General features: G+C 42.2%; 1 protein-coding gene across 2 annotated transcripts in view; it reads left to right on the forward strand.

Annotated features, from left to right (window-relative positions):
- The window catches only part of LOC148864894 (putative myosin-binding protein 4), a 70,564-nt gene that overhangs the window by 4,953 nt on the left and 41,713 nt on the right, over positions 1 to 23,898 (forward strand). The window contains exon 1 of one of the 2 annotated variants that reach the window (XR_016109225.1): positions 17,873 to 19,979. The exons of the other annotated variant lie outside the window; for it this stretch is intronic. The gene's annotated coding sequence lies outside the window, so the exon portion shown is untranslated. Of the gene's footprint in view, positions 1 to 17,872; positions 19,980 to 23,898 lie in introns of those variants that run through there. 2 annotated transcript variants of the gene reach the window in all.

Raw genomic sequence — 23,898 nt, forward strand, 5'->3', positions numbered from 1 at the left:
GAGAGATGGCCCCTTTTATCTCTTCCCAACTACAATTACTTTTAGAAAAACTTTAGTTACAGCTGCAGCTGAGCCTAAAAGTGTTGAGATCTAATTGTCTCTTGTCTAGTGAGTGTGTTAGCAAATGAATTTGCACTTCTCTTTGCCCACTGTACTCTCACCTCCATGTCTTGTATTAACCCCTTAATCTTTTTCTTTTCATTATTATACATCCAGTGACTCGGTTCTTTATTTTGCAGCTAGTTCACCACCAATTTTGAATCTCCCTCTCTTATCAGCTTCTTAGCATTGATAGAAACTGCATTTTGTATTCCTTCCACCACTGCTAATATCTCAGCTCGTAGAGAATCTCCTTCCCCAATTGGCCCTGGGTATAAAGTTACCACTTTCCCAATTTCATCCCTGAAAACTCCTATTCCAGAAACACCTGGGTTACCCAAACAACTCCCGTCAAAATTTAATTTGATAAAACCTCTCTTCGGAGGGGTTCACTAGCTGTAGTGAGTGTGTTTTAGTAGGAGCTGAATCATCCACCACTGTTTTTTTTTTTTTTTTTTTTTGATACAAATCATCCACCACATTCTGATTGAGCATGATGCCATCTACTGAGAATGAGGAAAAAAGATCCATGGTCTTCACCCAATGAGCCACCTTGATCACGATGTTATCAATAATACCAGTTTTGCTTCTTTCTTTCCCTGAAAATATTCTAAGATTCCTTTCCTCCCATAATACTCAGCATGTGGTAGCTCTTGTGCATTTTCACAACATCATACCCCTCTTCTTTGGCAAACTGAAAAAGGTAGGAGCAAAAAGTCCTTGCACATTAGCCGGGGGATTCCACCTGCACCTAGACAAAGAAGAAAACCAAACCCAAATGCAAGAAGAGAAAGAGCAGGAGATTAATAAGTGATGGCAATTCTAACCGTTGGTTTTGCATAGCACACACCATTGAGGAGAGACACTGAATTGGTCTTTTTCTTTGAAGCAAGCCACAGATATTGATTTTTCCCAAAAAGACTTCCCAATAGAACACCCCAATTCTAGGAGGAATAGGTTGGCACCAGATTTCTTTGACTGGAAAGGAAGGACCTGCTATGGGAGGGGATTGGATAAGACCTTAAAAAATGAAGCAACAGAAATGTAACAAGACGGGGAGAAGGTCCAAATCCTATGGTCAGTACTCAATGGGTCCACAAAAACCCCAGAGAGAACATTGATAAGATCAACCATCTTATTCAAATCATTTTCCCTAACCCCCTTTTAAAGCCCAAATCCTAGTCCAGCCTAGAATGTGAGTTAGAATGGATAGAAAAAGAGGAAACATACTGATTCTCGAAGTTAGAAAGGGCATAAAGTGATGGAAATTGGTCTTTCAGAGGGGAATCCCCAACCCAAGTGTGTTACCAAAATTTGACTAGTTCCCCATTACAAACCTCACACCTGATGAATGAAATAAAGGAAGGCAAGATTGCATTGATATCTTTCCAAGGAGAAGCCCAAGAAGCCTGAGCCAATGTTCCGGAATCTCATCCATTAGCTGAGAGACCATGAATACTCTTCACCACCTTCACCCATTACTTCTCTTTTTCAATAGGAAATCTTCACAACCATTTTCCCATTAAGGCCATATTTCTGCTCTTAATATTTCTAATTCCAAACCTCCCAAAGCCTTGCTTTTGCTAACTTGTTCCCAATTAACCATGTGATCTCTCCTTCCCTCTATTGGCTCCAATAGAAAATCTCTCATCATTTTTTCTAACTTCCTAAGTACCTTTCTTGGTGCCTTTACTGAGAAGCAATACATTAGAAGGTTTGCAAGGGTAGATCTGATTAAAGTAATCCTTCCACCTAAAGAAATGTACTTCTTCTTCCAACTAGCAAGTCTTTTATGCTGCATTTGGAAGCGATGTAAATCAAGAACTGATGTAAAATTTACATCGGTTCGGTTTTGTAGGTGTTTGGAAGAAGTGTGTAATTATGATTGACGTAAAACTCCACTCCGGTTTAGATTTGTTGGCATTTGGATGGAGTGGAGTTTTACATCTTGAATGAATGTAAAACCTCATCAAGCATAAAGTTTTACATCAATAATCAATGTAAATACTATTGATGTGAAACTTTACACTGTTTTTATCACAATTTTCAAAATGTTACGGTCACCTATATATACGGTTCAGTGTAAAACGTCATCAGTGTAAGTACATTGATGACATTTTACAACGGATCCAAATGAAGCCTTAGCAAAATTTTCCACCATTGGGTCCCAAAAGCATTCACTTCTAGGGTTATGTCCTGGGGGAAGTCCTAAATATTTTAGTGGCCACTATGACACTTTTTTTGATAAATGATGAATACTTTATTAATATCAAGAGTTTAAAGCAGTACAAGCATCCCTTTGAGAGTTGCGAATTGTGACCTTCCCCAAATCAAAACCCAAAAAGAAAAAAAAAAACAGATTAAAGGCAAATTACAGCTGAGCCCAGTATAAAGTATCCTTGTTTAGCAAGACAATCAGCCAAAGAATTTGCTGATCTCCTAACCCACTGTGCTACATTCATGCCCCTTGTGAACCATTTAAATTTCTTGATTTCATCTCTATAATACCAGGGAACAGAATCCGAATTGTGAAACCATCCCACCATCACCTCAGAATCTCCTTCTACTATCAAATTTACCAAGCTAAACTGGTGAGCAATCTGAATTCCTTGTATTGCAGCAAGCAGTTCTGCCCTAATAGAATATCCTTCCCCCACTAGTTCTGAGAAAAGTGCCAAGATGTTCCCATCTTTGCCTCTCACTACACCACCTACACCAGATCAGCCTGGATTTCCTTGATTGCTTCTAGCAAAATTCAGTTTTAAGCAGTGTTTTCAACCCACTATTGACCCGACCGGTTGAACCATTTAAATTGTCACCAGGTTAAGATTTTGGGTCCAGTTTTAGTAAAATTCGGTGGGCGGTCAAAAACTGTTGACTTGTTCAAAACCGTCCGACCCAGACAGTTGGACCATTGACTTGTTTGACTTGGTGACCGGGTCACGGGTTGCACACTAAATATGTATGTAAGCTTTGGGAGGCCATAACTTTTCACTTCGATGTCCGATTGAGGTGATTTTTTTGATTTTGGATAACTTTTCGAGATCTGTACGTCCCAAGGTGCTGACAGCCCCTTGCCCTGCTATTTTCGCCAAAAAACCCCATTTTGGTCTCAAATTGCAATTTTAATATTTTTTATAAATAAAAAATTTAAAACAGAATTAAAAAACAAATTAATTATAAAATAAGACATGTTTATAAATACCTATACACACACACACACACACATATATATATATATATATATATAAGTAGAAGATCAAGACTGTAATCAGTCTTGAATCCTAATAGGTTTTAGGTTTACAAAACAGAAGAAAAGGAAGAGAACAGAGAGAGAATAGAAGAGAAACAGGAGAACACAAGTGGTTGAAAGGAGGGACAGATTCTAACAGATCTGCCGCCGCCACTTTCTTATTATTTATAGGTTATGTTTAGTACATAATGGAAAGGACACATCTGCCCTTAGTACTTACATAATAAATAAAGTAAATAAAAGCTGAAATAAATAACAACTGAATTAACAAACTGACTCAAACTGACACTACTATAACTGTAACAAATAACTACACATGCTGTCCTACGAATACAGTGGGGCCCACATCAGTGTTCTCTACACTCCCCCTCAAGTTGGGAGTAGATATCTATCATTCCCAACTTGGATAGGTCTGTCTCTAACTTCTTCCTTGGTACAACCTTGGTGAGGATATCCACGAGCAGCATATTAGATGTGATGTACGAAAGACACACATCTTGTGATGTGACCCTTTCTCGCACAAAATGTCGATCGACTTCAATGTGTTTAGTTCTGTCATGTTGCACTGGGTTGTGGGCTATATTAATAGCTGCTTGATTATCACAATACAACATTAAGGGCTTTTCATAGTCAATACCCAACTCTTCAAGTAGTGACCTTAGCCACAAGATTTCAGCCACTCCATTAGCCATTGACCTGTATTCCGCTTCAGCATTGGAGTGGGAAACAACACTCTGCTTCTTACTCCTCCAAGAGACAAGGTTACCTCCCACAAGGGCACAATATCCAGAGGTAGATCTTCTGTCATCAACACTCCCAGCCCAATCGACATCTGTATAGACTTCCACCCTCATGTGATTATTGTTCTTGAGCAGTATACCTCTACCCGGGCATCTCTTCAAATATGCTAATATTCTCTCTGCCGCAAGAAGATGAGAGGTTCTAGGGGAGTGCATGTACTGGCTAACAATACTAACTGCATAGCTGATATCTGGTCGAGTGAGGCAGAGATATCGGAGCTTTCCAACCAACCGTTGGAACATAACTTTGTCTTCAAGAGGCTCCCCGCCCTCTGCACTAATCTTGTGATTTTGTTCGATGGGTGTATCAGCTGGCTTAACACCCAACTTTCTAGTTTCTGCCAACAGATCTAAAACATATTTTCTCTGAGAGATAAAAATCCCCTGCTTGGATCTAGCAACCTCAATACCCAAAAAGTACCGTAGTGCACCAAGATCTTTCACCTCAAACTCTTGATGAAAGAGCTGTTTGAGGGACTCAATCTCATGACTGTCATTTCCTGTCACCACAATATCATCAACATATACTGCAAGTAGTGTCAGAGAGGACTCCACCCTCTTGATGAATAGTGTATGATCTGACTGGGCTTGTACATAACCAAACTTTCCAAGGGCTAATCTGAACCTATCAAACCAGGCTCTAGGTGACTGCTTCAAACCGTACAATGCCTTGTTCAGTCGGCAAACCTTCTTACCCGTCTCTATATCATAGAATCCAGGAGGCAATTGCATGTAAACCTCTTCTTGTAAGTCTCCATTTAGAAAGGCATTTTTAACATCCATCTGAAACAAGGGCCAAGAATGATTTGCTGCAAGGGATAACAGAACTCGGATGGTAGTCATCTTGGCTACTAGGGCAAAGGTCTCCAAGTAGTCTATACCATAAGTTTGAGTGAACCCCTTTGCAACCAGCCGGGCTTCGTACCTTTCAATAGAGCCATCAACATTATGCTTCACAGTGAACACCCATCTGCATCCCACCGGTTTCTTTCCTTTTGGTGGGTCAGCTAGTGCCCAAGTATTATTCTTCAACAGGGCATCCATTTCGACTTGCATTGCATCTTTCCATTCTGGAACTGATAAGGCTTCTTGCACTGTTCTTGGAATAGGGACATCGGCAATGGAAGTGAGATAGGACTGGTAAGATGGAGACAAACAATCATAGGATAAGAACTGTGAGATGCTGTGAGCTGTAGAAGTGGTGCAATGTCATTTCTCTTTGCGAATGGCAATAGGGAGATCAAGGTCATCCACAAGAGGGGAAGTGGCAACAGTGAGAGGTATCTTAGTAGGCTCTGGATCTGGAGCCGCGGAAGGAACTGGAGCTGGCCGGGACTACTGATGACTAGGATCAACCTGCCTGCGTCGCCTGTGATAGACTCTCAACTCTGGCTCCCTCTGACCACCCTCACCACTACAACCTTCATTATCCAGTGGAATAGGTAAAGGAACAGACCCACTTCTACCAGCCCCACTTCCACTCTCACTACTCTCCCCTTGAGGAAAGAAACTCAAAACAGCCCCACTGTCACTGCTCTCCCCCTGAGGAGAAACCCTAGGATAATAGGGTGTTTCCTCAAAGAAGGTGACATCCATGGAGACAAACCGTTCCCCTAAAACCGGATCATAGCAGCAATAACCCTTTTGAGTTTGTGCATAACCAAGGAAAATGCATTTGGAGGCCTTAGGTTCAAACTTGGAATGATGAGGCCCGAGAAGCTGAACGAAACAGGTACAACCAAAGGTTTTATGGGGAACAATGAACAACTCCTCGTCTGGGTATAGAAGGGAAAAGGGGGTTCTTATATCAAGAACCCGGGAAGGAACTCGATTAATGAGATAAACTGCCGTGAGGATAGCATCACCCTAGAAGCGAATAGGTACATTGGAGGTAAACATAATCATTTTAGCCACCTCCAAGATATGCTTATTCTTACTTTCGGCAACACCGTTCTACTGTGGTGTATAAGGGCAAGTGCTCTGGTGAATAACTCCATGGCTAAGAAGGTAAGAGGTCAATGGCTGAGCAAAGTATTCCTTTACATTATCAAATCTAAGGACTTTGATTTTGGTCCCAAACTGAGTGAGAACCATCTGATGGAAGTTTTGGGTCAGAGCAGGAACCTCATCCCGAGAACGCATAAGATAGACCCAAGAAAAATGGGTATGGTCATAAACAAACAATAGAAAATATCTGTACCCACCCATAGAAGAGAAATGATATTGGCCCCCAAACATCAGTATGCACAATATCAAAAGAGGAGTTACTCCTTTTATTACTTAAAGAATAAGAGGTTCTACAATGTTTGGCAAACTCACAACTTTCACACCTCAACTTTGATAACTCAACAGACTCAAATAAAGCAGGAAACAGACTCTTCAAAGACTTAAAAGACAAATGACCTAATCGGTTATGCCAAAGCATAACCAAACTCACAGACTGGGAAACAAAAGACTTCTTATCCACTGACTCCTCCCGACGAGAACTCTCTCCAAGCAGATAGATCCCGATCGTCTCACGGCCAGTCCTAATCACCTTCCTCGACTCCAAATCCTGAAAAACACATCGGTCAGGGAAAAAGGTTACTGAACAGTTCATGTGTTTGGTAATACTATAACTGAAAGCAGGTTAGTATCAAGCTTAGGAACATGCAAGACAGAAGATAAAGAGATAGTATCCGATAGCTTGATGTCCCCCTTGCCCGAAATGGGAACAAGAGAGCCATGAGCAATGGATACTCTATCTCGACCAGAGGACAAGTGATAAGAAGTGAACAAAGATGGCAAGCTAGTCATATGGTCAGATGCACCTGAATCTATTACCCAACAGTGGTCAGTATTACCTGAAGCTGAAGCATGGTAAGTTGAGGCTCGAGTACCTGAATGTGCAAATGCAGATGTGGCAGGAACTGATGGTGACTGAGATGGCTGAGCTGAACTCCCAACTTCCTTTTCCAACTATATGAGGGCAGCCCGAACAACAGCTAAAGTCTCTAGGGATGTGCCTGATGAGGATGTTGAATCAGTGTTCACGGCCACATGAGCATTACCCTTCTTATTTCTTAGTTTTGCTGGGACCAAGTGAGGATGTAGCTTCCAACAAGTATCTTTTGTGTGCTTGGGTTTCTTGCAATGTTCACATACCAGATCCCATTTATCTTCCTTCTTTCGGTCCCTTTCTGAGTCACCCCCTGGCTTAGGTTTAATAGCTGTCAAGGCTGGGAAAGAGGGCTGAGGCTGCATCATAACTTTCCTCCTAGTCTCTTCACTATGCACCAGGGAGTATGCTTGAGAAAGGGTCACACTATCTCTTGTCAATAATTGTTGTCGCACAATGTCATATTCTGAATTCAATCTAGCCAGAAACTCAAATACCCTATTCGTCTCGACTTGCTTTCTGTGAGTCTGTGCATTTTTGGGACTCTCCCACTCAAGGGTCTCTAGATGGTCAATCTCATGCTACAAGGATTTCAAGGTAGAGAAGTAGACAGAAACTGGCTTCTCTCCTTGTTTAAGGCTGTTCACCTCACACTTCAGTTCATAGGCTCTGGCAACATTAAGGGGTTGGGAATTGGTTTCTTTCACAACATCCCATATCTCTTTGGCTGTCTTTGCCCACAAATAATTTCGGCTGATATGTGGCTACATAGAATTACACAGCCACGCCATAACCAAATAGTTCTCTTGAACCCACTTGGTGTATGTTGGGTCCTCCTTGGAAGGTTCTTTCACATCTCCCAAGAGGTAACCCAGTTTTCCCCTTCCTCCAATAGCCATCATGGTTGATTGAGCCCACTCCAAATAATTTGACCCATCAAATCTCAGAGTTGTAATCTGAAACCCGGTTTCAGATCAACTACCATAACTGTGGTTTCCAAAACTACTTTCTCCCTGACCCTTAAACTCCATCTTTGATCAAGATTCAGTGGCTACAAACTGTTAGAGTCACTATACCAGAAAACAGAGTCAAACAAGCAGGTCTGAAAATTGATTCGAAACCAACACAAATCTTATCTGATCTGAAACCAACCCAAATCTGATCTGAAATCAATAGCCTATCACAGTATAGGCAAGGAATCAACTCAAATCTGATATGAAATCAATCGGCATGCACAGTACCAGGCAGCCTATCAATTTGAGATGGTATTTTCTGAAATCACTATTGTGGGGCCCACTGCTGTGAGAGCAAAATTAGGGTTTCAACTGTGGGTCTGAAATAAGTGCTCAGATGCACTCTCCAAGTAGTCCGCACAAGTGGGACTTGTCGTAGGGCAATATGAAACCTGTTGAGCAAGAGCAAGAGAAGAGAAGAGAAGAGAGGAGAGAAGAGAGGGAGAGAGGAGAGGAGAGCCGAGAGGATTGAAAGCCCCTTCTTAACTTAGAGGGTGAAAGAATGATATATCATTATTATTTATACTAGTACAGTCGAACAATATAAACAGAGGAGAAATTACAATAGTACCCTTATGGTACTAAACCTGAATACATAAACAACTGACAACACTCCCCCTCAAGTTGGAGCATAGATATCAATCATGCCCAACTTGTCACAAAGATCATGATGTCTGGAAAGGTTTAAACCCTTTGTAAAGATGTCTGCAAGCTGGTTCTCAGAAGTGACATAGGGGGTACACACTTCGCCTGTGATAACTTTCTCTCTGATAAAATGCTTGTCAACTTCGATATGTTTTGTTCTATCATGTAGCACCGGATTGGCAGCAATGCTTATAGCTGCTTTGTTATCACAAAATAGAGTTATAGGTTTGGTCACTGAGAAACCCAACTCCCCCCACAAATTCTTTATCCACATGCCTTCAGCAACCCCGTGGGCCATAACATAATATTCAGCTTCAGCACTGGATCTGGCTACCACATTTTGCTTTTTACTCCTCCATGTAACAAGGTTCCCTCCTATAAAGGTGCAGTAGCCACTGGTAGACTTTCTGTCACTTTGGGATCCAGCCCAATTTGCATCTGTATAAACTTCAACTTTCAAATGTCCGTGCTTTTGAAACAACAAACCAGTACCCGGATACTTCTTCAGATATCGGAGGGTTCTCTCTGCTGCTTCAAGATGAGAAGACCTAGGAGCATGCATGAATTGGCTGAGGACACCAACAGCATATGCAATGTCTGGGCGAGTCATAGAAAGGTATAACAATCTCCCTACAAGCCTTTGAAACTGTTTCACATCCTTGAGCGGTTCACCACAGTTGTCACCTAATTTATGGTTGGGGTCAATGGGAGAGTCAACTGGCTTCACCCCCATCTTTCTAGTGTCCTGAAGTAAATCTAGGACATATTTCCTTTGAGAAATGAAGATACCCTTCTTTGATTGGGCAACTTCAATTCCAAGAAAGTATCTGGCAGGTCCTAGATCCTTCACTTCAAACTGAGTGGCAAGAAAAAATTTCAATTTCTGAATTTCATTCTCCCAATCACCAGTAACAATTATGTCATCCACATATACAATTAGAGCAACAATTTTACCTTCTTTTTTCATGAACAGTGTGTGATCTGACTGACATTGCCTGTATCCTTTCTGCTGAACTGCCACATGGAATCTACTGAACCAAGCTCTTGGTGATTGTTTCAGCCCGTATAAGGACTTCTTCAACTTGCACACTTTCTGTTCATTGCCTTGGGCTAGAAACCCAGGAGATTGAATCATGTACACTTCCTCTTCAAGGTCACCATTCAAGAATGCATTCTTGATGTCCAGCTGGTGTAAAACCCAATCCAGATTGGCCGCAAGAGAGAAAAGGACTCTAATGGAATTCATCTTGGCAATGGGGGCAAAAGTTTCTGCATAATCAACTCCATACACTTGAGTAAATCCCTTTGCCACTAAGCGAGCTTTATACCTTTCCACTGTTCCATCAGCCTTATGCTTGACTGTGAACACCCATTTACATCCAACTGGAACCTTTCCCTTAGGAAGATCAACAAGTTCCCATGTGCCATTTTTGTGAAGGGCATTAATTTCTTCCCTCATGGCATTTGTCCATTCAGGAACTGAAAGAGCTTCTGCCACATTCTTAGGGATAGAGACACTGTCAATAGAGGTAAGGAAGGCACGGAATGAGGATGAAATGTTCTCATAGGAGACAAAGTTGGAAATGGGATGTTTAGTGGTGCACAATCTAACACCCTTCCTGTGAGCAATAGGACGGTCAAGATCATTAGCAGTAGAGGAATCATTTTCAATAGATTCAAGGACATAATTGGGAGCCAAAATACCTGAGTGAGTATGATCCTCCCTTGAGGAGTCTGGTGGCACTGGAGGTACAACTTCCGGATTCTCTACAACTCTTGGATTTGGCTGGCCTTTGCGATGATGAGAAAAAACACAAAAAGGTGGAGGATCAGGGAGAGAGGGAAGCTGAACCAGTTTCTCCTCATGTCTACACTCTCCCTGAGGAGAAACAGGATAGAAAGGCTCATCTTCAAAGAAAGAAACATCCATGGAGACATAGAATTTACGAGAAACAGGTTCAAAAACACGGTATCCCTTTTGAGTGAAGGAGTAACCAAGAAATATGCAAGGTATAGCACGATAATTCAATTTCCCACGGGTGGGAGACAAATTTTGGACAAAACACCGGCAACCAAAGACACGAGGAGGAATAGAAAGAAGGGGAGCCTTAGAAAAGAGAAGTTGATGTGGGGCTTTGTACTCTAACCGACGAGAGGGCATACAGTTTATAAGGTAAGTGGAACAAAGAACAACTTCAAGCCAAAACCGTTTGGGAACATTCATACGAAGTAGTAAACCTCGAGCCACTTCAAGGAGATGTCGGTTCTTCCGTTCGGCCACACCATTTTGTTGTGGTGTGCGGGCACAAGAGCTATGGTGAAGGGAACCATGTGAAGCAAAAAATTCCGTGAGGTCACTATGAAAAAATTCTTTTGCATTATCTGATTGGAAAATTTGGATTTCAGTTTGAACTTGAGTGAAGACCATCCGCTGGAAATCTTGAATGATTTTTGGTACTTCTTCCCTAGTTCGCATCGGGTATACCCAAGTAAATCTAGAATAATCATCAATGAGGGTAATGAAATACTTGTAGCCACTCTCAGATGGTAAAGTAACGGGGCCCCACACATCAGAATGAACAATGTGAAATGGAGATTCAGATTTACTATTTCTTTGAAGAAAATGAGTTCTACAATGCTTACTCAACTGACACTTTTGACAAGAAAAATCAGAAATAGACATTGACTTAAACAGTTCTGGGAATACAATTTTCAAAAACTCAAAAGACAAATGACCAAGACGACAATGCCATAAATAGACTTTTTTCTTACAGGACTGACTCATAGACTCTGTAACATGAAGACCAACCTTATTCTCCAACATGTAAAGTCCATTAGCCATACAACCCCTACCAATCGTCCTCCCTGAGGCCAAATCCTGAATCACACAATGAGAAGGGAAAAAAGTCACTGAGCAATTCAAGGAATTAGTAACACTACTAACAAAGAACAAATTAATGGGAAAATTTGGAACATGAAGAACATCAAAAAGGGTAAGGCCAAGAGGAAGAGAGAGAGTTCCTTGACCAGCTATGGAAGAGTATGATCCATCGGCTAGTCTCACCTTGTCTCTTCTAGAGAGAGTGTGATAGGATTGAAAGTAAGAGGACGTACCAGTCATATGTTTTGATGCTCCAGAATCAATGATCCATGGAGAGTCAGGAGTGTGAGAAGCAACATGGAAAGCAGTGGCAGGGTTACCTGACGTAGATGCAAATGAGGTTGAGGGAGGAGTATCCATCTGATGAATTGCTCTACCATAGAGCTCTAAATGGTCACAGAAGGAATTCATAATGTCCTCCCTCGGGTCAGGTCCAGTGAGATGTGTCTGAGTCACAGTAGAAATGGGGGGCTGATGCTCCCGAGTAGCCATGTTGACCATGTGATGTTTCTTTGTACTTTGCTGTCCGTACTTCTTATTCACCTCTGAACCTTGCTTCTTAGTTAGATCTTGAGCCCATTTTGGTTTCCCATGAAGATCCCAACAGGTATATTTGGTGTGTCGGGGTTTCTGGCAATGAGTGCACCACAATTTTTCCTTATCTTTTGTTTTTTTCTGGAGATATCTTTTTTGGGAAGAAGATCCCACACCAGTAGTACACCCCTTTTGCAACTAACAAAACAGCATCCCCACTAGGGCTGTTCATCAAATTTCTCCTGCTTTCTTCAGATTGTACAAGAGCATAGACTTCCTGAACAGAAGGGAGATCCTTAGAGCTGAGAATTTGAACCCTGATAGATTCATACATAGGATTCAGACCATGTAAGAATGCAAACACCCTTTGCTGGGAGACAAGCTGTTTGTACTTCTTAGCATCCTCATCACATTTCCAATCCACACTCTGGTAGTGATCCAACTCCTTCCAGGCAGATGTTAAGTCAGAGTAATAGACCGATAAACACCTCTCCCCCTATCTGCAAGTAGAAGATGCTGCCTGCAGTTGATAAATTTTGGCATTGTGTCGCAATTCTGAATATGTAGACTTTGCTTGTTCCCAGATTTCATTCGCAGTTTCAGCCCACTTGAAATTCTTCCTGATTTGAGGTTGCAAGGAAACCAAGAGCCCGGACATAACAATATTGTTCTCCTGATTCCATCTATCATATTCAGCACTCCCGGAGGGTGGTTATTTTATCCTCCCATTAATATAGCCTATCTTCCCCCTTGCAGTGATGTATAACTTGATCCCTCTTGACCACTCTAGGTAATTTAAACCATCAAGAGGGACAACAGCCATAGGAAAGGATAGGTCACCCCCACCCATTCCATTCAGCATTGAGGAAACTTCAGATGTGGCTGAATCTTCACTACTCATGATTTCGGGTTTAAGAAAAAAACAGCAACCAAAGGGGTACTTCCGTACAAGGCTATTATAGAAATAGATCCTTCTGACCTACGGTTTCACTGGGAGTAAAGACTGAACATCGCCGTTGTAGTACTGGAACAGGTCTGTATAACCTACGGTCTTGTAGGAATCCAAAAAACAACACTGCAGTTGCAGTACATAACCAGGTCTGTATGACCTACAATTGTACAGAGGTCATATGACCCCCCAACAGAATGGAAAATACAAGGTGAAGTTCACCACACCCCTAATCGGCAGGCCTGGTAGCCGAACAGTCAATGACTGAGATTAATACAACATCTGCTTTAGGGCATCAACAGTCCATCAAAGGGGTAAAGAAATACAAAAAAAAAATGTTGAATACAGCTGCTTTGTTAAAGAAATACAGTCCATCAATTGTCCATCAATCGACTTTCAGTCAATCAATAAACAGTCAATCCGTAGGGCAGCCGAACAGTAAATGAACAGTACCTCTTTTAACTTCAGATGATAGCCTCTCTGTAAACCAGAACTCCCTCTACGAACCTCAGATGATAGCCTCTCTACAGTCGAATATACAATGAATACAACTTCTGGGCTGGAAGATGAAAAGTCTCTATAACTTCTAGGTCGAACTGAATACAACTGATTAGCAGTTCGATGGATACAGCTCTGGGAGATGAAGAGACTATCCGCTTGACATTGAACAACAGGTTTGCTTGACACCACCCTTCAGGCCTGGACGACTTGCTCTGATACCATGTTGAGCAAGAGAAAGAGAAGAGAAGAGAAGAGAGGAGAGAAGAGAGGGAGAGAGGAGAGGAGAGCCGAGAGGACTGAAAGCCCCTTCTTAACTTAGAGGGCGAAAGAATGATATATTATTATTTGTACTAGTACAGTTGAACAATATAAATAGGAGAGCTAGAAGAAACCGAACTTGACAAAAAGACTCTAGGAGATGGTGGCACCGACGAGGGATCCCGGAGATATCCTTACAAGCCCTGACCGGAGGGACCTTGTTTCACTCCATGAGGGTTATGGGGACGCTACAGGGAAGGAGAATATCCACTCTTATTGACAACGAAACTCACTCAACTTCATTTCTCACGTCCTCTCCGGGTAGCTAGGTATGATTGTCTATTACCCTCATTCTTTCGCAATGCATGTGGCAAATGGTAGCAAAATACAGTGTGAAGGAGCAAGCAAGGGGGAAAAACTATTCATACAGGTGCACTAACTCACCGTGGGCCTGCACCCCTTGTATTTCAGTGGGGCAGATGTGGTCCTTGGAGTCTAGTGGCTGCGCTAATTGAGCCCGGCTTTATGTGATTGGTCAACAGCTATGACCATGGATTTCTGTTTGGACGGGAGGCCTTGTCACTTGCAAGGTCACCAGCCGAGTGGGCCCACTGATGAAGGGATATGGGTCACCAGCCGAGTGAAACACAACACTTATCCCCAACCTGGAGTCAGGACCACCGCATTCCCTTGATACCCGGACCCGAACCCGCTAATGTACGACCATACCACTACCCACATTATCAGAAGACTGAGATAGAAAAAATAGTGGGAGAACTTTTGGAGAATGGGCTCATTCAGCCCAGCACCAGTCCCTTTTCTTCCTCAGTTCTTTTGGTGAAGAAGAAGGATGGATCCTGGAGATTTTGTGTAGACTATAGGGTTTTGGACCAAATTACTGTGAAGGATTGATTCCTTATCCCCATGATTGATGAACTTCTGGACAATTTGGGCCATGCCAAAATTTTTTCCAAAATGGGCCTAAGATCTGGCTACCACCAGATATGAGTTCACAAGGATGATGTGTACAAGACTGCCTTCCGAACCCATGATGGACACTATGATTTTACCGTTATGCCCTTTGGGTTGTCAAACGCCCCATCCACCTTACAAGCTATCATGAACGACCTTTTCCGCCCCTATTTGTGACATTTTATCTTGGTCTTTTTTGACGACATCCTCATCTATAGTCCAGATTGGGAGTCCCACCTTAACCATCTAGTTATAGCCCTAGACATCTTGAAGACCCACAATTTCTTTGCAAAACGGTCCAAATGCACCTTCGGGCAGACTCAGGTCCATTATTTGGGACACGTGGCCTCATCAGGCCTAGTTATGGCCGATCCAAACAAGATCAGAAGCATGATTAGTTGGCCCACTCCCAGTTCAGTAAAGGCCCTAAGTGGATTTCTAGGCCTAACCGGCTATTATCGGAGGTTCATAGCAGGTTATGGCCGCTTGGCAGCTCCGTTGACTCAACTACTGAAGGAGTCTTTTAAGTGGTCACCTGAGGCCCAACAGGCTTTCAAGGCCCTAAAGTGGGCCATGTCCACTCCCCCAGTTTTGGACTTACTGACTTCAGCGACACCTTCATACTTGAATGTGACACATCAGGAACAGGACTAGGTGCGGTCCTGATGCAAAAGGGGTAGCTGATCTCATATTTCAGTAAGGCCTTGACAATACAAGCCCAGGCCCAGTCCACTTATATTAAGGAGCACATGGCCATCTTTCTAGCAGTACAAAAATGGAAAGCTTATCTCCTGGGCCGGCGATTTATTATCAAAACCGACCAACGAAGCCTAAAGTACCTCTTGGAGTAGAGGGATCAACAAAAGTGGATTGCCAAGTTACTGGGCTATGACTACACCATAGAATATAAAGCTGACCCAACAAATAAGGTGGCCGATGATTTATCAAGAATGTAAGAACTAAACCAGTTAGCAAGTTCTTAGCCCAACTACCTCCTCTTTGAGTCAATCCGACAAGAGGCTCATGCATCTGCAACTTTAGAACCTCTGAGAGCAAAATGTCAGCGAGACCTACCTACGGCAAATGGGTATACCATGGTTGGCCCTGACCTATACTTTAAGGGGCAGTTTGCCCTTCCATTCACTTAGGTTCATATTACCGCCCTGCTCCGGTTTTTTCATGACTCAGCCCAAGGGGGACATTTCGGCGTGCTGCATACCTATAAGAGGGTAGCAGCCCACTATTACTGGACTGGCATGAAAGAAAGAATCCAACAGTATGTAGCCTCTTGCTCCTTCTGTCAACAACACAAGTATGACTCTCAGGCCCCACCAGGGTTACTCCAACCATTGAAAATTCTGGAGTTAGTGGGAGGAAGTCTTTATGGACTTCACTATTGGGTTACCGAAGTCACGGGGTAGATCAATCATCATGGTTGTGATAGATTGACTAAGCAAGTATAGGCATTTCTCTACACTATCCCACCCCTATACGGCCAAGATGGTGGCAGATGTGTTCATCAGAGATGTGGCCAAATTGCATGGGACACCCAAGGCCATCACCTCAGATTGAGACCCAGTTTTTCTAAGTTGATTCTGGAAAGAATACTTCCATCTCCAGGGTACCAAGCTGCACCACTCTACAAGCTACCACCCTTAGTTTGACGGGCAGACGGAAGTGGTGAACCGGTGTTTAGAGACTTATTTGAGATGTTTTGCCAGCTCCAAGCCTAAGCGATGGGCCAAATATTGGTATAACTCTACCTTCCATTCGGTGGCCGGAATGACTCCTTTCAAGGCCCTGTATGTGCAAGACCCCCATCCATACTACCTTATGAACTGGGCTCCACCACTGTCGTAGCTGTAGAAGCCCAGTTGATGGCCCGGGATGACATACTAAAGCTACTACGAGATAATTTGTTGAGGGCCCAGCAAAAAATGAAACATCAGTATGGCAAAAAACACAGGCTTGTGGATCAGATATTTTGTCTACCTCAAGTTGCAACCCTACAGACAATTAACCTTGGCCCAAGCTCGCCCCTAGATACTTTGGGCCTTTCAAGATACTGGAGAAGGATTGGTTCCCTTGCTTACCGACTGGACTTACCCTCACCATCCCAGATCCACCCGGTGTTCCACGTGGTCATGCTCAAAAGGTTTTCCTGTTCAAATGCCATCTCCAGTCCCAACCTACCAGAATTTACTAAAGAAGGAAGCCTCGTCACGTAGCCACGACGCATCATTGACTTCCGATGGGTGACAATGGGGAGAAAGGCCATCCAGGAAGCACTCGTCGAATGGACCGGTGTACCTACGGTGGATGCCACTTGGGAGCCTTACTGGCAGCTCCTAAATCAGTTCCCCTCATTTAGACCTTGAGGGCAAGGTCGAACTGAAGCTAGGGGGAGATGATGCGAACCTTAATGAAAGCCCATGCCCATCGCTAGGGAACGCCAGACCCAAACCTCCCATCTAGAGGGTCTGTGGACGTAAGAAGACGAGGATGGGACGTCCTCATGCAACGTTTATTGGACAGGCCACGTCAGCCACACTCAACGCCTGACACTTACCGGTAGTCTGTTAGAATATTCGGTACTGGCATAATTAATTAGAATAATTCTGTAATATCCACCCACTATATAAGGGGGCACGGCAATCTCAGATACGTGAAGTTATTACCTGTAGCCTCTCTCTCTCCCTTCCGCTCCCTCATCTCGTTTCAGGAGGCTGAGCCCCTTGAAAGGCTCCTGAGGCGAGCCAAACTCACCACCTTCCCTATTAGCCTCCCTCCATAGAGTAGCTATGAAGGAGTCTAACCAAACTGAGAAAAAAACTTTATTCCACCTTCACCTCCAACTTCCTAGAAATATCCTCGGGCTTCACTCCACTTAACAACACTATTGCAGAATGAAGATCACCAGTAGGTGCCATCTAACTGACCTCTACACACCATGCGATGGAGTCTACTATTTCTTGTTTTCATAGATGAAATGGCAGATCCAAAACCCGCACTACCACTCTATCTTTGATAAACATGTCTTTGGAGTTGGACGTAGGACACCATTTGGATACAGTAAAATTCCCACAGCCAGATTGGAAGTTTAAGGCCCAAACATTTACCGTATTCCCTACCAGGTCTACAAAGGCCTTGTACTTCTCAAAAAGGTGTTAAGATGAAAGTATCCTCCAACTTCAACTTAAAAAGAAATAATACAATAGGAGGGTGATAAGAAATCACCTAAGAGTGAAACAAACAGTAGATACTCAAAACACCCACCAAAATAAAAAAAAATAAAAAAGACACCAAACTAGACCTTAAACATCCAAAATCCAACAGACTGAAACAAAGGACAGCAAAAATACCCTTTTGCCCCCAATCCAAAAGACTCCCATGCACCTCCAACTTTCTGGAGTCGAACACTGACAAACAATATCCCTCTCCTCAATCCTCCTCCTCGAGACCTTTCTCTTGTCCTTCATCTTCTTCATTCCATGTCTCTCCCCCTCCCTCAATAACCACTTTCTTCAATCTCTCTTCTCTCCTCCTCTCAAATTCCTTGAAGGGTTTCTTAGAAAACCCCTCCCCCACTCCAAAAAAAAATCTCTACATCTCTTTCAACAATTTCCCCAATGGGTTAATTTCTTGCCCTATCCACCTTTTGTTAGAGTTTGGAACCAACACATACTTGATAGAATTGGATCTTATGGCATTATTCTCACCTCGATAAATGTCCCCCACCTAAGATTCGGATCTAACAAGAATTTGAGACCCAACCCCATCTCTATCATTGATGGTTGGCCCGACTTTCCTTGCACCTCTTCTCTTGTATACCTTTTAGAAACTCTTTGTAGCTCCTGCCATTACCAATCCAAGTTTCAATCGAGAGAAGATGTTAGTAATGTGAATAATTTGGGAATTTCTTAAACCCCAAGGTTTCTCAGTGATCACTACCGCTGTAGCATCCAAAATCTTCACATTGATCTTTCTCCTTTGTCCTAGATCCACCCCTAACCTACCAATCACCACTTCTTCAAAATTAAGATGATCATCATTGGATCTCTCAAACTGGTTGCAGTCCCTGCAACTCACAGTATCAATCGACCTCCCTTCTTCACTTTCTTGCAACACTCTTCCAGCCCCTCCCTATTTAATCCCTCCTGCAACTTCCTTTTCCTCCCTTAACCCAACCCTCACTTCCTTGCAGCCTTCCCCTACAACGTTGACAGACTTCTCGTTAGAGTCGAAGTCAACTTCCTGGGTTGATACAGCTTCAGCCCCCTTATTTTCCTACTTTTGAGGCTTACTCAAGGTCACCCACCACACGATCGCAAAGATCAGGAGTGCAACCTGCAGCAAGATCACTTTGTAAGTTTTCACGTTCAACAATCACCAAACCAGTATTTGAAACAATCTTCTTTCCTTTTGAATTGTACTTTAACATCTCCCAAACCCAGCTTTCTTCCTTCCCTTCTCATTTCTTGCTCGAAATCCTTCTCCTCAGAATCCCAAACTTATTATCTTGTTTTTTGAAGTGGCAAAGAGACCTTGTATTAACCTTTAGCCATGACAATCTAAACCACTTCCTATGTTTACTGCTTTTTACGTTCAAGGTGTGGGCCCCATTCAAAACTTCAGCCCACCTCCCTTCCCAAACCACCCTCTCATTAACTAGTATCGAAGACTAAACCATTCCTTTACCCTGCCCCACCCTTTCCTTCTGATGGCCCTCCACATGTCTCAACATTAAACTCTCCCCCCACCGCCTTTTCCCTCATCAAAAGGAAATCCCAACTTATTATTTGCCTCGATCAAATTCATTTGGGCTTCATAGTGCTCACCACTTCTCAAGAACATATATATATCACAATTATTGAGAACCATTGAACCAGCCCCAGGAGAACAGATATTCTCAACAATTCCGAAATTTGCCTTGTCTTCAACCTTAAACCCTCCCTCTTCGGACTGGCTATTTGTCTTCCTGCCATTTCCAGTATGCAACTAAGAATTCTTGCTCAATTCCTTTCAACTCAAATCTAGGTTTTCAACCCATCTCAACGGATACGAGCCTTTAACAACAAGTCTTAAATTGTAGCGTTCTCTAACAAATCGAAGAGAAAGAGAAGATGGGACTAGATGAATTTCATTGACCTCAACTAGGATATGAATCTCCCACATACATCCTCAATTTCTTTAAAGGTTTGGAAGCACCACATGTGCAATGGAATTTGAAAAATGTTTATCAAACTGTAGAGATGTAGAGCAATAATTAGTGCTGTTATATTGATGTCAGTTATTTTATTTATTGTGGTCCCCACTGCTACTGTTACTTGTTTGCTGCTTTATATTTTCTGTTAGGTTGTTGTTAGTGGTGTCAGTTTTGTTAGTTATTTTCTTATGTAAGCAGTAGGGGCATTAGTGTAATTTCTGCCTTATTTTTTGATGTTAATATAAATAGTTGAGTGGGGCAGAAACTCTCGTCAACCCACTCTCTTTCTCTCATCTCTCTCTTCTCTCTATTCTTTCCTTCTTTTCTGTTACTTTTTCTCATTAAGTTTACATCTAGAATTGGACTGATTACAGTCCTGATTAGCCAAATTGGTATTAGAGCCAAAATAGGGTTTCTCATGTGTGTCTAATCCAGCTGACTACATAAGAGCTTCCTAGGGATGGAAGTTAAGCAAGATCTGTCCATCGGCTGATTCTTGGAGGTTACTGGTAGGGTTTAGAAGTTGTCCAAGGATTTGTAGAGGCTTGGAGAGTGTCTGGTAATTAGGAAGAATCAGAGAAGAATAAGAAAGATCAAGATTAGGGTTCAGACTGGGATTGGAAGTGGCGATCAGTTTTTTCTGGGTAAGTTCCTATTTTTCCTTGAGATCGACACCAATCAGAGATAGATCAGACCTATCTAGAAGGAGCGGCTGAGGTATTTCTGTTTTCTCAGAGTTTTCTCTATGGTTTTTTCTTACCCTACGATCAGACCTGACTATGACCTATCTAGAAGGAGCGGCTGAGAGTTTTTCTGTTTTCTCAGAGTTTTCTCTAGGGTTTTTTCTTAACCCTACGATCAGACCTTACTGTTAACATTTTTCTGGGTGATTCCTAAATCAGTTTCAGCATTCCAAACTGTTTTCTGGGTGATTTCTAGGCTGGTTTCAGTTTCCAAACCTTTTCTGGGTGATTGCCAGACCTGTTTCAGCACAAAAAAGTTTCTCTTTTGGGGGTTTTTTCTTGCTGAGAACTGGTTTTTTCTGATAAACTTCTTATAGAAATGGCAGGAGCTGAGTTTAAGACTCAACGGGAAGGTGTTTTGGGGGCTGGAAACATGACAAAAAACAGTTTTCAGACTACCACTGTTAAATTTGATGGTTCTAATTACTTGGAAAGGGCTCAACCAGCCATGATGGCAATTGGGGGTAGAGGAAAGTTAGGTTATGTGAATGGGGATGTAAAGAAACCAGCCAAGGAAGACCCTTTATATGCCAAATGGGTTCAGGAGAACTGTTTGGTCATGACTTGGCTGTGTAACTTTATGCAGCCTCATTTTAGTCAAAATTACTTGTAGGCAAAAACGACTAAGGAGATTTGGGAAGTGATGAAGGAGACCTACTCTTATCCACTCAATGTTGCTAGGGCCTATGAACTGAAATGTGAAGTAAATAATCTCAAGCAAGGGAAGAAGCTAGTCTCAGTTTACTTCTTCACTTTGAAATCTTTATGGCAGGAAATTGATCACCTAGAAACCATTGAGTGGGAAAATTAGAAGGATGCAAAAACCTATAGGAAACAGATTAGACCAATATGATTTTTGAATTCCTAGCTGGTTTGAATTCAGAATATGATATCGTGAGACAACTACTAACCAGGGAGAGTATGACCTTATCTCAAGCCTATTCGCTAGTGCACAACGAAGAAAGTAGGAGAAAGGTTATGTTGTAGTTTTAGCCAATGGAATCAGCTCTAGCAGCGGTGAAACCAAAATTTGGGGGTGACAAGGAAAAATACATAAAGAAGGATGATAAGGAGTTAGTTAGTGACCATTGTAAGAAGCCGAAGCATACTAGGGACACTTGTTGGAAGCTATATCCACATTTAATTCTAGAAAAACTCAGAAACAAAAAGGGGAATGCCAATGTGGCTTTCACTACTGATGGTGCATCCTCATCTAGCACAAGAGTCACATCCCTTGACACTTTAGCTGCTGTTCGAGCTATGACTCAGTTAGAGTTGAAAATTATACCTACAGTAATTCATATAATGCAAGAAAAGAAGAAAAGAGAGAAAGAGAAAGAAGTTTTAGCAATAGGTTATGGAAGAAGAAAAGAAGGGAAGAGAGAAAAGAAGAATTCAAACCTCTCTCTCTAGCCCCCTTTCATCACTTTTATTAATAATTCTAAATCTGAGTACAATTACTTGGATGCCCTTAATGGGGTGGCCAGCACTAAAGAATAATTAAAGAAAATAAAAGAAGGCTCATAAGGCCCATAACTAAGAAACATAACTTTTAAATACTACATAAAAGAAATAAAGAACACTAAGGCTCATTCGGCCCATTCTCACTACACTCCCCCTCAAGCTAAGCATAGATGTCAATCATGCCCAGCTTGCTTACATAATGTTGAAGCTTTGCCTTTGGGACTCCCTTGATTAGAAAATCTATTAGCCACTCTTCTGATGCAATGAAAGGTAGGCGCACCTCTCCTGAAGCCACTCTCTCCCATATAAAGTGTCTGTTTACCTCAATGTGCTTAGTTCTATCATGTTGAACTGGGTTGTGAGCAATGTTAATAGTAGTTTGGTTATCAGAGTACAACATCAGTGGCTCGTCACATGAAACACCCATCTCATTAAGGATAGATCTAAGCCATAACAACTTAGAAACACCATGGGCCATCGCTTTATACTCTGCGTCAGCTGAAGATCTAGCAACCACTGATTGTTTTTTGCTTCTCTAGGAAACAATATTTCCGTCTACCATAGCACAATATCCTGATGTGGATCTCTTGTCATTCACATTTCTTGCCCAATCAACAATTGTATATGCTTCTACCTTCATGTGTCCATGTTTAGCAAATAATATACCCTTCTCGGGGGTTCCCTTAAGGTAGCATAACACCCTTTCTGCAGAAGCCATATGTGTGTCTTTGGGAGCATGCATGAACTAGTTGATGACACTTGCAGAATATGAAATGTTTGGATGAGTCATACATGCTAAAAGTTCTCCATCATTAGCTGAGAGTTTATGATTCACATCAATAGGGGTAGAGGCAGGTTTAGCATCAAGTTTTCCAGTCTCAGTAAGAAGGTCTAGCACATACTTCCATTGAGAAATAAAGATACCTTCCTTGGACCTAGCAACCTCACTACCCAGAAAATACCGCAACTCCCCTAAATCTTTAATTTCAAATTCAGAACTGAGAAACTTCTTGAGAGCACTAACTTCTTTCGTATCACTACCAGTAACCACAATATCATCTGCATAAACTATAAGAAATGTCACCAAAGTGCCTTTTCTCTTAACGAAGAGGGTATGATTTGATTGAGTTTGAGTGTAGCCGAACAGAACAAGAGCAGCCCTAAGCCTGTCAAACCAAGCATGTGGAGATTGTTTCTGGCCATAAAGTGATTTCTTCAATCTACACACCTTACCCTGCATTTCCTTGGCATATATACCGAGAGGAAGGGACATATATACCTCTTCAGTGAGATCACCATTCAGGAATGCATGCTTAACATCAAATTGATACAAAGGCCAATCATAGCTCACTGCTAAGGATAAAAGAACTCTCACCGAAGTCATCTTAGAAATTGGAGAAAAGGTCTCAATGTAATCTATCCCATATGCCTGGGTATATCCCTTAGCAATAAGCTGAGCCTTATACCTCTCAATTGACCCATCTGCACGATACTTGATAGTGAAAACCCACTTGCACCCAATAGGTTCATTCCCAGCTGGAAAGTCAATAATAATATCCCATTATTGTTTTTATGAAGGGGTTCTATTTCAGTACTCATAGCATCCCTCCAATCTGGTGTGGCTAAGGCTTCTGAAATAGAATTTGGGATGGATTGAGAGGAAATGGAGGCTAGAAAGGCATAGTAGGATGGGGACAACAAG

This window comes from Nelumbo lutea, chromosome 3, assembly GCF_056320005.1.
Source record: "Nelumbo lutea isolate HS-2025 chromosome 3, American lotus-T2T, whole genome shotgun sequence".
NCBI lineage: Eukaryota > Viridiplantae > Streptophyta > Magnoliopsida > Proteales > Nelumbonaceae > Nelumbo > Nelumbo lutea.